At 37.8% G+C, this 15766-nt stretch overlaps 1 pseudogene; it reads right to left on the bottom strand.

Annotated features, from left to right (window-relative positions):
• Window positions 1297-15766, bottom strand: part of LOC18792087 — an 18539-nt pseudogene continuing 4069 nt past the window's right edge.

Consider the following 15766-nt stretch of genomic DNA (forward strand, 5'->3'; position numbering starts at 1 on the left):
TTGTGGTCCAAGAGATCAGGACTATTAAGATACATTAGTAATTCAATATAAATAGTTTGATAATAGAGTGTTGATTTTGGGGTTCGTTTATCAACACACAAAATTCGTTTTTTTAACAATAATCTTTGGTGGGGCCGCTTAACATTATAGGACAAATAGAAGTCCATGTTTCAAAAACAAATAGTAGTAGCCCATGAAGTTATAAAGGTTTTGTTTGGGTCTATTTTTACCGAACCTAACAAATTAGCCAATTGGGCCAATACATGGTTTGGACTTTATAATTTGGGCCAATTCAGATGATAAAATAAGTGGCATGCACTTATATCACACACCTAAATTCTTTGCTTGGCGATATCCCCACCTATTTCTGTCTGACAAGCAAATTCTCCCAATCGCTCTATGAACTTCTCTAGGTGGCAACTCACAAATGGCTTCTTATCAATAAATAATTAAAATAATTAAAATAATAATAAAAAAATAATTTTAGGTACTTAAATTAGAAATGTGTTTTGAATTTTGCAGCTTGTGTTGTGGCACAGCAAAGAGGACGCAAAGAGAAGGGGATTTCACCATTAGCAGGTATTTTTCTTCCTTGACAATTTGATGTAAATGAGATAATATCATGATGGGCAAATGAGAACCAGAGGTGTGCTCTGTTGGTATCTAAACTGGAATCAATAAATCTATGTTTCTCTCTCTACAGTGTATACACACACACATACGCTTCCTTTCCCAAGTTCTAGCCTTTTTATTCCCAAACAAATCTCACTCCATTCTCCCCTACCCTACCAATTCGGTCGAAAATATCATGAATGTTTTGCAGCTTAAATCTGGAGGATCACTATTGGAGAATGGATAAACATTACAAATCACATTCATATACTTAGTTCTAAGGGAAGACACAACAGCTAGCTACTAACTCCCGATGCTGACTTTGTCAGCTCCTGTTATGACTGTAAGACAAATCCGTGTCTTTATCTGAGTTGTGGTCTTCTAATCACATCTGGTTTGGAGGAGCTCTAATTGATCAGGAAGCTTTAATCCTAATACCAGCAGGATACTCAATCAAACAGTGCGTTTACATTGAGTTAATTCTGTATGGATTAAAAACATCCTATTCCTAAGCAAACAGAATCTATTCGAGTACTCCTTGATAGGTAAGGTACTGGAACAGATGCTTATAAATAAGGTCCCTTCCTATCGGCTAAAATACACTCATAACAGAAAACTCACCCCATCCAGAGATAGAGATAAAGAGCCGAGTAGGAGTAGGAGAAGAAGATCCTTATTCACAATGTCTGATCAAGGTCAGTATTTGAGATTCGAAGACTTGAAAGAACTTACAATGACATGATTAAGTAGAGAATTTCTCATAAGTGTTTGCTCCTCTTGATCTGTACGAGCTTGTCAAACACACACCATGGAAAGCTTAGGAAATGATCTCTTTCCATTCCCTTGTTGCCGCAACCCCAGTAACGAGGATGATATGTAACATTATACCAAGCCGATGCTTTCGCTGCATGTTCATCATTGATATCAGGGTTCGTATCGGACTGCATATCACTTCCCAGCTTCTCATCAAACCAGTTCCTAGCTTCCTTTTTCAATGCCTTTAGAGCGTAATGAATTGACTCCAAGTCGTTTTCCCCATTGAATCTTTTTGATACTGCAGTGATGCTCCCAGTTAGTATTTCTGCTTCAGTTTTGAAACCATAGTCATCTATCAGGTTTCCAAGCTTGTAGTCATATTCCCTTTTGTAATTGATGGCATCTTTGACGTAGTTTTCAAATCCATCTACCCTGAGAACTTCAAAGCCACTTCCATAGTGAAGGCTTTAATCGTGGCCGAGTTTGAAGGTGAATCTGATGCAAGCTCAAGATCTTTCACCTGTCGGAAAAGCTGCCCAATCACACGCTTTGACTCGTAGGTGGGTTTATCAACCTTTTCCATAAAATCAGGGTATTCATGGACACGAAGGTGGCTTGGCACTTTCACTACCACACCAGTTTTCGTAGAGTCGACAGCATGCGAGTTGAGATGGGCGAGCTCGATGCATGAAGCACTGTTAGCCTTCCAGTGCTCTCTGTCTGCAAGGACAATATGTGCATTACAAATTATCCCCAAGTTGTCGTTCACTATGAAGTTGGTAAAGGATTCCTCAACCTCCTGTAACAAACACAAGAGAACACCATGAATGAGGCAGAGACAAGATTCGACAAGCAAAGAAGTATATATGTTTCTAATATTATTGACTACATTTTAGTTGATGAATTTGAGAAATACCTCCATTGTCATCATGATCCAATTTAATAGTCTGTGCTGGGGTATAATTCATGGGTCGAACTTGCAGAGGAGGAATTAGATCAGGGTCCCAACTGACAAAGTAAAAATCTCCATCTAAATCACTTCCCGAGCATTCATTGGGATGAGGTCTGATACATTACAATGAAAGAAATATAGTCAGTACGTAAATAGTTTGAAGGCAGCAAATTATTGTCAAACAGATCTTAATCAACTAAAAGATTCGACAAAGTTACTTGCCTCTTTCCTTTCTGCGGGAAAACTACACAATCCATCATGTGGTGCAATGCCGGCACGTTCACAGCCTCAAGAACGCGAACATCCCCTGGGTGTAAACAGGGGTTTTTGGCAACCACTACTTTTCCCCTGACAATAAAATTGTCATCACTTGAAGTATCGCTCCTATTGCAACCAAAGATCTTCCGGCGGGAACATTGCACATATACTTGACCGTATTCCAATGTCCGGGTTTCATCTAGACATCCCATCAAGGATCTTCCATCTGGAACAAATATCCGTGTCTTGGTCCGCAGTTCTACAAGCTTGGACGCACAGAATGCTTGTAGCATCAATGACAGAAATGGTTCTGCATCTGGCTTATAACCACACACAAGCATTTCCTTCAAAACGTTGGTGAAGACTCCCTGGAATATGATTTCAAGTGCTTCCTGCGCTCTTAACGGGTCAGACAAAACACCTTCCAGCTGTTTCAAAGCCTGTTTTTGCTTTTTCACAATAACATGATCGGAGACTCCGAGGGTGGACAGAAGGGTGATCACTTGACGGTTAAGGAAACAAGCTTGGTACCTGCTCCATGCCAGAACATCGAGTGTTGCGTTGTTGGATTGGTACTTGCACATGCTATCTCGCAGCGCCAACTTCTTTGACAATGTAGGATCAACTGCCACAACACCTTTATAGCCGCCGTATCGAATTTGAAAGGCAGACGGAGTAGTAATTTTGCCGCACTTGATTGCCACTCTTCCAGCAAACTCAGCAGATATCTTCCCAATTCCATCAGAGAAACAATATTTGACTCCACCTCTTTCAATTTCGACATCGGGAATGAGTTCGATTTCATCCCTATCAACATCAAAAGTCTTCCAGGAAGAGCTGAAAGCCTGACCTAACCTGGCAGCATATTTTGACGCATTTCTGATGTCACTAAAATCACCCATCCAGTTTCTGATGTCTTGTGCAGTCACCTCACTTGTTGATGCAAACATCCACACAGAATGCTCTCGCAGTTGACTCGCCGTATGGGCAAGAAACTCAAACTTCTTTTTTGACCAATGACCATGCCATTTCTTAGAGTAGAAAGTATCCTGTCATAAACTCCAGTTCTCCTTTCCTCTTCTGTAGAAGTTGTACAATTCGTAAGCGGGCATAAATCTCCTGAATGTATCACACCCATGTCCTCGTCGACGAAAGAAACACGAAGAAAATTATCAACATGTTCAGAATAATTTCGTAAAACACGGTTGGATAGATTGGCCTCTGGACCACAGAAATAAACTTTAGTCGGTGTTACTTGAACCCTGTGCACATACACCATCCCATCATCTAAAGAAATAGCAGGCGACTGAGGAATTCGCTTGCATGCCATGTACTCTCTGTACTGCTCAGTAAGCCAACTCACAGGCTCATAGCAGCACCCTTTTAACCGAAACAGCTTGTCCAGGGCACATTCTATGTATTCAATTCTTATTCTACTAGGATCAACTATGTTTATACCGAAGTAAACGGCCTATTACCACCGAACACGTGGACAGGATCTATCCTGATCATGGAGCCCCTTCGGCATGCTCCCTACAGAAGCCATCTATCTTGGCCCTTTTACCATCAGACACGTGTCATGCTCACAACCCATGCCCGGAGTCCCACATCGGAAATATGAGCACAATGCACACCTCCCAAGGTCTATATAAGGAGACCCATATCCCCAAAAGAGGGGGATCAGAACTAACGGTACGCAATCGTGTGATCTGTCAGTTAACTTTACTAAATCCGTACTTACTTAAGCATCGGAGAGCCTTCGGCCGGTACCACACCGGTACCCCAAGGATTTACCGAACTTATCCTTTTGCAGGTACTTACCCTCCAGAGTGGACCACTTACCGAGGACAGTGACCTGCCGAAGGGATAATTTAACTAAGTTGACGAAATACGTACGAAACCACTTTTTCGCATCAACAAACTAGCTCATAAAAATTGACATCAAGTGCTTTCCCAGGAACACATCCATGCTGAACCAAGGAATTTATCTTAAACAGGATTTTGTATGACAAGTTAATGCCCATGGGTGGACCTACAATAGGAACAAGTTGTATGACAAGTTAACACTGCTACAAAAAAGCAAAAAGACGACGGTAAATCACCGTCGTGTATTCGATTTTTCAATGGTCGTGGAATCCACCGTCATCTTTTCCCTCATATACCACAACGCTAAATAACCGTCGTTGTTAAAATATACACCGTCATCAACAAATACAAAACGACGTCTTTGTACTGCAAAAAGATCTAAAAAAGCAGTCGAGGATGAGAATAGATGACCAACTCTCTAACAAAACCGTCGTTAAAAAGGAAAAATATGACACATATTAAGAGAACAAGGCCGCAAGATAGACATACAACGACGGAAATAAAAAAACGACGCCGTTAAATATCATTTTCACGACAATAAAAAATTTGACGTCTTTAAATACATTAGAAGACGACGTTATTGATACCTACTACGTCGCATATATAAAAACAGCCGTCGTAAAATTAATTTTCCACTTCGATTTTTTGATAAAAGATGACGTGGAAATAGTTGTCAGTGTCATTATTTACGACGTATGTATTTATTGAGTAGACGTTGAAAAATGAAACAACGTCGGTTACAAATATATGAGAATCGTATTACAAAATTTATACGTCATATTTTCAGAAACAAACAACGACGATAAATATTAGACGTTGTTAAATAAAACGACGTCGGAAAACAATAAAAACAGACGTGTTTAGTCTGCTAAAGTTCTAGAAAATAGTCGAGGATGAGAATAGACGACCAACTCAAACAAATCACCGTCGTTAAAAAGGAAAAATATGACACGTGTTAAAAGAAAAAGGCCGCAAGATATACATACAACGACGACAACTAAAATTTTACGCCGTTAAATATAATTTACACGACAAGAAAAAATATGACGTCTTTAAATACATGAGAAGACGACGTTATTGAAATATACTACGTCTCTTATTTACAAACAACCGTCGTGAAATAAATTTTCCACTTCGATTTTTCTAAAAAAGATGACGTGGAAATAGTTGTCAGTGTCATTATTTACGACGTATGTATTTATACAGTTGACGTTGAAATGCGAAACAACATCGGTGGCATTTATATAGTCGACGTTGTATTTATATCTATCATCATTACTCACGACGCACTTAATAATATAGACGACGTTGAACTTCTAAACAACGTCGGGTCCAAATAAATGAGAGCCGTATTACAGAACATATAGACGGCGTTGATTATGATGAGAGCCGTATTACAAATAACGTCGTTTAATTGTTATTAGACGGCGGTTATAATGAATTTCCGTCGGAATTCATTTCGTTCCTCTTCGTTTATAAAAGAACTTGCGACGTGGAAAATATATGATGACGTCGTATTTTTTAACGTTCAGATTATATATCTCGTTTTTTAGACGTCGGTATTATGGGATTGAAGTCGTGTTATTTTGAATTACATGGCGGTTCTTAATCCTTCCTCGACGTGATATCCTGAATAATTGCTTCACAATTGCGTCGTGGTTCTTCATTGTTACGTTGCTTTAAGACGTCGGTAAATATGCTGAATAACTGGTTCACAATAACGTCGTGTTTTATTTGAACGTAGAAAGTGAAGAAATCACATTACAATATATCACAAAATTAATGTCATACACTGCCAATTACATAAGCATCATTCAATCCATATATCTTCACACCCATCTCGAATATTTTGACCGCCTAACTCACCCACCAGTTCATCAAATGTGTCAACATTTGGCATCCCTCTAGTAAATGGCTCACACTCAATTATCACATCACCTAAGACTTCATCACCAATAACATCATTATATTCTCTATTAGGCATTGATAACACTACCGACCAACCACGATGCATCGGGTCGTCAACAAAAAATATTTGTTTGACTTGAGAAGCCAAAATAAATTGGTCATTCCTATGTCCAATTTTACTCAAATCTACAAGGGTAAATCCAAGTTCGTCGACTACAAGACCAGAACTATCTATCCAATCACACCTAAAGACTGGGATTGTAAACTTTTGGTAGTCAAGGTCCCAAATTTCTTGAATGACACCATAGAAACCCATATTTGAGAGAATTGAGTTTTTATCCTTGGCACTAGCAACTTGCATGGTATGTGCAAGTAAATAAACTCCACTATTTTGAGTTGTCCGCACATCATCTTGTGCCTTGATATTGAATTTAATACCTTTAATAAGATAGCTCCTATATAATGGCACTGACATGTTTGGACCAGCTGCTAGCCACCTTAAATTTTCTGATACGCCATGATTGTCTTCCTCAAGTTCACTTTGAACCTGCAAATTAATCATATCTTAATTCAATCTAACATATAAATAAGAAGAAAATTAAAAGAGAAATATGTTATTCAACAATATATACCTTGAAGCGTAGCCATTGAATGAAAGTGCTATTGTGCTTATCCTGCAGCCACTTTGTTCTCTTTCTAAATTTTGGATAAGCAGTCTTGATGTGAATCATATGTTGCCTACATGACACGAAAAATTCAAGCATTACGGTCCTAAATATAGAAGATAAACATAAGAAATAATTTAAAATGGAAACTTAAAGAATAAAGCTCATACGTACTCGATATAAGGTAGGACTTCCTCCGTATTCTCCAAGACATATAGATGTGCTTGATTCAACAGGTCCTGATCAACTACGCTCACTGTGCAACCTGATAATGGCTTTGAAAGTCCCATCTTTTGGCTTGAAGGCACTCCAACTGTACTAACATCAGATAAATGCTGAGTACAACACTCTACCGCTTCTTCAGCTATAAACCGCTCAGCAATGCAATCTTCGGGACGAGTACGATTCTGAACATACCCCTTCAGCACTTTCATATATCTTTCAAACGGATACATCCACCTAAAATATACTGGCCCACATAGGCGAACTTCTCTGACAAGATGTACTACTAGATGAACCATGATATCAAAGAATGAAGGGGGAAAGTACTTCTCAAGCAAACACAGAGTAACTACTACATCTTCTTCCAACTTATCTAGCTTGGAAACATCAACAGTCTTTGCACATATAGCATTGAAGAAGAAGCACAAACGAGTTATTGCATACCTTGCAGGCTTCTCCAAAACAGAACGAATTGCCACAGGGAGCAATTGTTGCATTAAGGTATGACAATCATGTGATTTAAGGCCAAGAAGTCTTGAATCTTGTAAAGATACAAGATTTTTAATATTTGAAGAATAACCTTCAGGGACCTTCATACCATAGAAAGAATTGCAAACCTCTCTCTTCTCTGCTCTTGACAAATTCCAAGGCCCAGGAGACAAACGAGTACGTCTTTCTCCATACTCGGGTTGCAAATCAGTTTTGACCCCCATGTTCAATAAATCTAATCGAGCAGCAATCCCATCTTTATTTTTTCCAGGGATCTCCAGCAATGTACCAATGATACTATCGCAAACATTCTTCTCAATGTGCATAACATCTAGGGCATGCCTCACAGGAAGGTATTTCCAATACTCGAGATCAAAGAATATTGATTTCTTCTTCCAACAAACTCTGTCACCATTTTCAACCATATGCAGCACTTCTTCTCCGGTTAATGGCTCGGGAGGTATGCCATATTCAGGTTTCCCATTAAAAGCTGCACGTTGCCTCCTATATGGATGATTGATTGGTAACCATTTTCTATGCCCAATGTAACAAATTTTGTGGCCATTTTTCAACCTGTGACTAGGTGTATCATCGCCGCATATTGGACAAGCTTTATATCCTTTAACAACACAACCAGATAAGTTTCCATAGGCGGGGAAATCATTAATTGTCCACATTAATGCAGCTCTGAGTGTAAAGTATTCTCCATTATGTGCATCATACACTCCTCTAATCCCAACCCACAAGGATTTTAAATCATCAATCAAAGGCTCCAAGTAGACGTCTATATCATTTCCGGGTTGTTTAGGACCGGAAATCAATAAGGTTAACATCATGAACTTTCGTTTCATGCACAGCCATGGAGGGAGATTATATGTAACTAAGATAACCGGCCAACAACTATATCTGCTACTTAGAGAACTGTGGGGATTGAATCCATCAGATGAAAGAGCCAATCTCAAGTTTCTCGGCTCATTACCAAACTCAGGCCATTTATCATCAAGAAGTTTCCAAGACGGGGAATCCGCCGGATGAGACATCTGACCGTCAATTGATTTTCTAGCAGCATGCCACCAAGTCAAACTCTTAGCTGTCTCATGTGATTGAAACATCCTTTTAAACCTTGGAATTGGGGGAAAATACCACACCACCTTCGCTGGCACACCCTCTTTCAAGATTGAATCTTTGCCTTCCTTCCACCTTGAGATACCACAAGTAGGACAATTAGTTGAATCCTCATACTCCTTCCTATACAAGATGCAATCATTGGGGCATGCGTGCATTTTCTCATAACTCAGCCCCAATGCACACAAAGTCTTTTTAGCCTCATACATGGAGGTTGGTATTGTATTTCCTTCTGGAAGCAAATCGCCTTGAAGTATCAATAATTCTGTAAAACAGACATCACTCATCCCATGTTTTGCCTTCAAATTATACAACTTCACTAATGCCGATAACTTCGTGTACTTTCTACAACCAGGGTACACTGGTTGATCTCCATCCCCAATCACATTGGCAAACTCATACGGATCCGAACCAAAATCACCAAAATCATTATCATCCATATCAATTTCTTCAGACACAAAACTGTACCTACTATGGCCATCATCTTCTTCAACATTTCTACTAGCATTAGTAGTTGCTTCCCAAGGTTCTCCGTGAAATGTCCAATTCTTATAGCTTTGGTCAATTCCATTAAAGTATAAGTGATCCCTTATAATTCCAACCCCAAACAACTTCAAATTAACACATTTAACACATGGACAACGGATATGTGTTGTAGTTAGAAGATTTTCTACAGCAAAGTTCAAAAATGCTTCCACCCCAAATTCATATGCCTTCGATCTTCTATCCGAGTGCATCCATGACTTATCCATCTCCGACACTATAACCTATTATCTATAATAAAGTGAAAATACAGGCAATGACCATCACTATAGCAGATTATACAATGATCTAATCGCAAGTAATACACAACAGAGACGACGGGTTTTAAACAAAAACAGACATATTTGGCATATATAGACGACGGATTTTCAACAGACGTCGTCTATTATAAGTAATACAAACGACGGTTTATGAAAAAACCGTCGTGTATAAGTAATACAACGACGGTAGTTTAAAAAAACCGTCGTGTAATCGTCGTCGTATGCCTTGAAATTCGTCGTGTCTCAGTTTATTTTCAAGAACACAAAACCCATTAAGAACACAACATATATATGAAACCAAGCAAGAAACCAACATATACATGAAACCAAGCATGAAAACATAGGGTGATTAAAAGATACGACAAAATTAAATCCATTCCCAATTCAACATAACAGATAATGTAATCCATGAACCCATTATAATGTAATCCATGAACCCATTAAACAGAAAATCCATGAACCCATACCTATAAGCACATTATTAACAGATCGCAAAGCATACACATAAAACCCTTTAACAAAACAACCTAATATCATTCAATGAATTTACAAGGGGAAGATAGGGTTTGTACTTACAGGTTGGACGAGCTCACAGATTCGACGGAGCCTGGAGAGTGCAACTTTTAATTAGAGCAGAAGTGAGAGAGTGAAATGTTATGTCGCGCGAAATCTGAAAATTTTAGGTTTCAGGGTTCGAAGTATAAGAATAAGAGCCAAATCTAAAAAAATTTAGGTCGCGCGAAAATTTTTAGAGTTCGCGCGTTTTAAAACGTCGAAAGAAAAACCAAGGCGAAAGTTCTACACGTACCGACGTAAATTTAATATTCCACGACGGAAAGTTCATTTTTCGGATTAAGAACGTAAGGCCGTTCATTTTGAAGCTTCATTTTTCGGATTAATTTTAAATTTATTTTGAATTTTTTATATAACGACGACTGAAAAACCACGTCGGTGTTAAGAAATTAAAGACGTTGTAAATTATATAAACCGACTTACATATTAAAATGACGTCGTTTAAAGCGTAAACCATGTCGTATGTTTTTCTGTACGACGTAAAATATGTATTCCACGACGCAACCACCGTCGTTAAAAATTAATACCCTAAACCCATAAAACTAAATTATACAATTTAAAAAATTAAGTTTATAAAAGGTTTTATGGTTTTAAAGCCTAACATATACCCTAGACTACCCAAAAATTATACTTTAAAAATAAACCCCAATAAATAACAACCCTAATCTCTAAACCCTAGACTCTAAACCCTAAACCATAAAACTAGAAGTGATTTTATGACTCATCAAAACAATTTTGTTTTGGATGGTCATTTTAAATTTTTGTTATTCAAAATGAATTTTTTCAAGGTTTATGTGGAAGAAAATATATCAATGACTTCATAGGAGTTGACTTTTCAATTTTCTGATTTATTTTAAATTTATTTTGAATATTTTGATATAAAAATAATAAAATATTCTTACCACAACAACAAACCACGTCGGTGTTAATAAATTGTAGACGTTGTAAATTGTAATAGACTACTAAGTCGTTAAAATGACGTCGTTAAAATGAGAAACCATGGCGGCTATTTAACTATACGACGTAAAATATATATATCAACGACTTAACCGCTGTCGTTACATAAACGTCGTCGATGATACCCTGAACCCTTAAGAAATTGAAGATGTTGTAAACCATAAACGACTCAATTGTTCAAAGAACGTCTTCTAACTATATTTTTACGTCGTATTTGTTTAAAACACGAAACAACAAAATACGACGGTTTGTGACTTTATTAGGTCGTTGGAAAAGTATTACACGTCGGTTAAGCAATTTGTATGTTTGTTTTTTTTTTAATTTAAGAAAACCTCAACAAATTTTTACATTACATATTATAGAGAAAATTTGTACATTATACATAAATATCAAGTGTTCAATAATTGCCCTGTTTAATAATTTGGAAAACAAACTCTGCCCATTCATTCCGGACTTCATCAATGGCTTCTTGGGGGTATGAAGCTTCCTGGTTTCCCTTGGCATACTGCATAAACAATGACTATTAGGGTTTATAAATAAAAAGAAATTCAATCACAGACGACGATATTTTTCATAACCGACGTAGTATATCCATTCAACGACGTTAATTTTACATGACCGTCGTTGATAATACAAAAAACGACGTGAAATGTATGAAGGTAATTTCTTCTTACCTTATTCTCAAACCCCAAGGAAGGATCCATGATGATGTCCCTCATGAAGCGCATCACATAATACCCGCATTCGACATTGCTGGGTTGCTTTGGTGTGCCTGAGAGAGTTTTTCAAATTACATTTTTACGTCCTGCTCGGCCTATGTGGGTATTATATATTTTTATAGCACTGTTCACGATGTTTTTGGCCTCTTCATCGACCACACGATTTCCTGGCAGAGGATCCAGAAAATAGACGGTTTCTCTCTTTGCTCTTACAATCAGCAAGATCCAATGACGGCTGCACAAAATTAATATAAAAACGACGGTTATTTACAAAAACAACGTATTATAGTATTTCACATGACGAAATAAAGTAGATAACGACGACATTATATATTTATCACGACGACAAATAAATACCGACGTGGTTAGTAGTTTCAAACGACTAAATAAAATAAAACACCGACGTGGTTAGTTTATAAGCTGTCATTTATTGAAAATCATAAAAACAAAATCCTAAGGAGACTAACCCTGGATTGTAAGGCATCATGAAAAGCTGTTCACCGTCTGTCTTCTGAAGTCGAGCTGCTACCAGTCGTGATCTTTCAGTTATTGTGCCAGAGTTGGCACTAACTGTAGCAGGGTCAATAAAGCCAACCATGCTGCACATATTGGCTTTTTTCAAAACATCGTGTAAGTACCTAAATACATAAAATAATATAAACAAGTCAGCAAAAACAAACACGACGGTTATGTATAAAAAAACGACGTATTATAATATTTCACACGACGTACTGAAATAGATAAGGACGTTATAATATATTTATCACGACGGTAGTTAGTTAAGACGACGTGGTTAGTTAAACCAACGAGTTATTATCTTAGAAGTACAAACCTCATATATACAGCCAATACAGTAGCTCCAATTTCTTCCATGCCTGCAAATTGTGTAATATCTTCAGGCAGGAGGAAGGTATCGCGCTCACCACCAAACACCTCCTTATCAATTGTAAATTGGAGTGTCTTATCCTCAGGCAGGAGTGTCGTTTCCACAAAACGACAAAGGGTTTTTAAAGAAGATGGCGCCTCCATATTTGAATAAGCACCAACTTCAATAACCTGTTTAAAGAAATAAAAAAAATGACGTGGTAATTCAATAAAGACGACGGTTTAAGGAATAAAACGTCGTCTTAAAAATATTTAAATGACGGTAAAAAACTGTCGTGGTAATTCAATAAAGACGACGGTTTTATGAATAAAGCGTCGTCTGAAACCATTTAAACGACGGTGCAAAAACCGTCGTTTAAATATTTTATTACGTCTTAAAAAAAGTCCGCCGTCTAAGTTTTAAACAAACGACGGATTAAATAAAAATATCGACGTCTGAAATTTTGAAAAACAAATAAAAAAGGCAAAGTTATGTGAACATACCTTGTCGTCATGCTTTTCTTCATCTTCTTTCTCCTTTTCTTCTTCCTTCTCTTCATCTCTTTTTTCTTCTTCCTTCTCTTCATCTGGCTGATGTTTCCCCATTTTGGCAGTATCATCCTCCAAATGTAGGGATCTCACATCACCTCCAGAGCAGCTAGCTTTGTCAGACATTGGATTTTTGGGGCTTTGGCTAATTCTTGGTTTAAGCATGCTTGGATCAAAATTGGGAATTAATTGGGAAAGCTGACTCAGGAAATGCTCCCTCTCAGCCTCTACCAATTGTTTTGTCCTAGCCTCCATCCTTAAGGCCTCTTCCCTTGCCTTAGCCTCCATCTTTTTAGTCTCTTCTTGAAGGAGAACTCTTAAACTGTCCTTCAAACGGTCGTCAAAGCTCACCCTCTGTGGTTTGGGCAAATTGAAATATTGCCTTGGGGAAACACCAGCACCAACTCCCCTCAGTCTGCCTGGATGCTCGGGGCCCAAAGCCATGGTCAGCACATCATTGCTGCCATCTACTCTGACTTTGCCTTCCGAGACTTGTTTCTGCAATTCATCCTAAAAAAAGATAAACAAAAAAACACACGACGGTTATTTATGTACAAACGACGTATTATATAATTTCACACGACGTAATAACGTATAAACCGACGTTATTATAACTTATCACGACGGTAGTTATACCGACGTGGTTATTTATTTAAAACGACGAAATGAATAAACAACCGACGTCTTATGCTATAATTAAAGATAACAGAGTAGTGATTCCTATTTAGACCGTTAACGACGTTTTTAAAAAAGTTTCGACGTGGTAATATCATTCACACGACGCGAAAATGAACCACCGACGTCTTATGCTATAATTACAGAAAACATAGTAGTGATTCCTATTTAGACCTTTAACGACGTTTTAAAAAACTTTTCGACGTGGTAATATCATTCACACGACGAAAAATATAACATACGACGTAATAAGAATAATTCACAGTTTAATAAAAATTTAAAACAGAGTGATAGTAGGCTTACAATTAATTTTGCTTTCTCTGCCACCTTTGGATCAGGGATGTTACCATGTTTGTCCTGTCTAGCTCTCTTCCATAAGGTAGATCGATCAATTTCTACCCCAGGCATGGTTTCCTCCAATTGATCCTCCAATCCAGCATATCCTTTTCGAGACAATCGATGATTGTACTCGAGTTTCTCCCTAATCTGTGCATGTTGAGAATGCACAGACTCAAAATCTTTGGATAGCCTTGAAGCTACAAAGGCATCCCATTGTGCTTTCTCTATGAATTTATATGTTTCAGGGGGTTGGCTTAATTTCTCCCTGTCATTGGTGTATGGAAGGATATAATGCCTTGTTAGTGTAGACTTGAAATCCTTCCATTTCTTGGAAGCAGAAGCTAAAACAGAGGTCTTGCCCCCTTGGCCTACGACAAAAGCCATGTCAACTGCTTCCCAAATCTGCTCCTTTATATCCTTGGGGATTTGGGACCATTTCTTGTCCACAAGTGGGATCCTGGAGCGTGCCAAGACACCAATATACGACTGCATCTCAATATGTGCTTGGCCAACACCTTTCCCCCTTTTATTGTACTCAACAATTGGCCTCAGTTTCTGAAGCTTTCTCTTCACAACACGAGGCATTGTGCTCATACCTCGACCAGTCTTTGAATCATCTGAGATTGTTGTCTGGCTGGTTTGTTCTGTCTCAGCAGATGATGAAGCAAACTTCATCTTCTTCGAAGACTTCATCTCCTTCGAAGACTTGTCTTGAGGAGCTACCATTCCAAGCTTCTTGGAGCCAGAATCCTTAGTTTGTTGTTGAGAAACCATTTTAACAGACAAAACTGCAAGTGAAAATATTTCAGGAAAACATTAAGAACACAAACGACGGTATTAAAAAAATACGACGTATGATATGATTTTAGACGACGCAATGAAATAATCTCAGACGTAATAAATGTTTAAAACCAATATTTATATAACGTCGTGGTATATATGTTCACACGACGTCAATAGTAATACACCATCGTGGTAAACTATTATTTATATAACGTCGTGGTATTTATGTTCATACGACGTCAATAGTAATACACCGTCGTGGTATTAACATTCACACGACGTAAAATAATAAGATATTTTGTCGTCTATATTAGATACCAACCCTAGTTTCTTTTTCTTTATATTTTATCAAATAAGGGAAAAACAAAAACCATTGTTCAGCGAAATCAAACCTGCAATTAAACAAGCATATAAAAAAATACTATTATTTTAAAAACAACTTTGTCAATTTTCAGACGACGCTATGATTTTGGCCAGAAAAAAGGTAAAAGATTTTTCAAACAAAAAACGTATGAGCATGCAAACAGTAACCAAATAGTGAAATGAAAGCTTACCTTTTGCGTGCAATGAAAGCAAGAGGAGATGATCGATGTTTAGTTCAGAGACGACGAGAGACGAGAGAGACGATGAGACTTCTTGACAGTGCTCTGA

The sequence above is a fragment of the Prunus persica genome, chromosome G1 (assembly GCF_000346465.2).
Source record: "Prunus persica cultivar Lovell chromosome G1, Prunus_persica_NCBIv2, whole genome shotgun sequence".
Taxonomy (NCBI): domain Eukaryota; kingdom Viridiplantae; phylum Streptophyta; class Magnoliopsida; order Rosales; family Rosaceae; genus Prunus; species Prunus persica.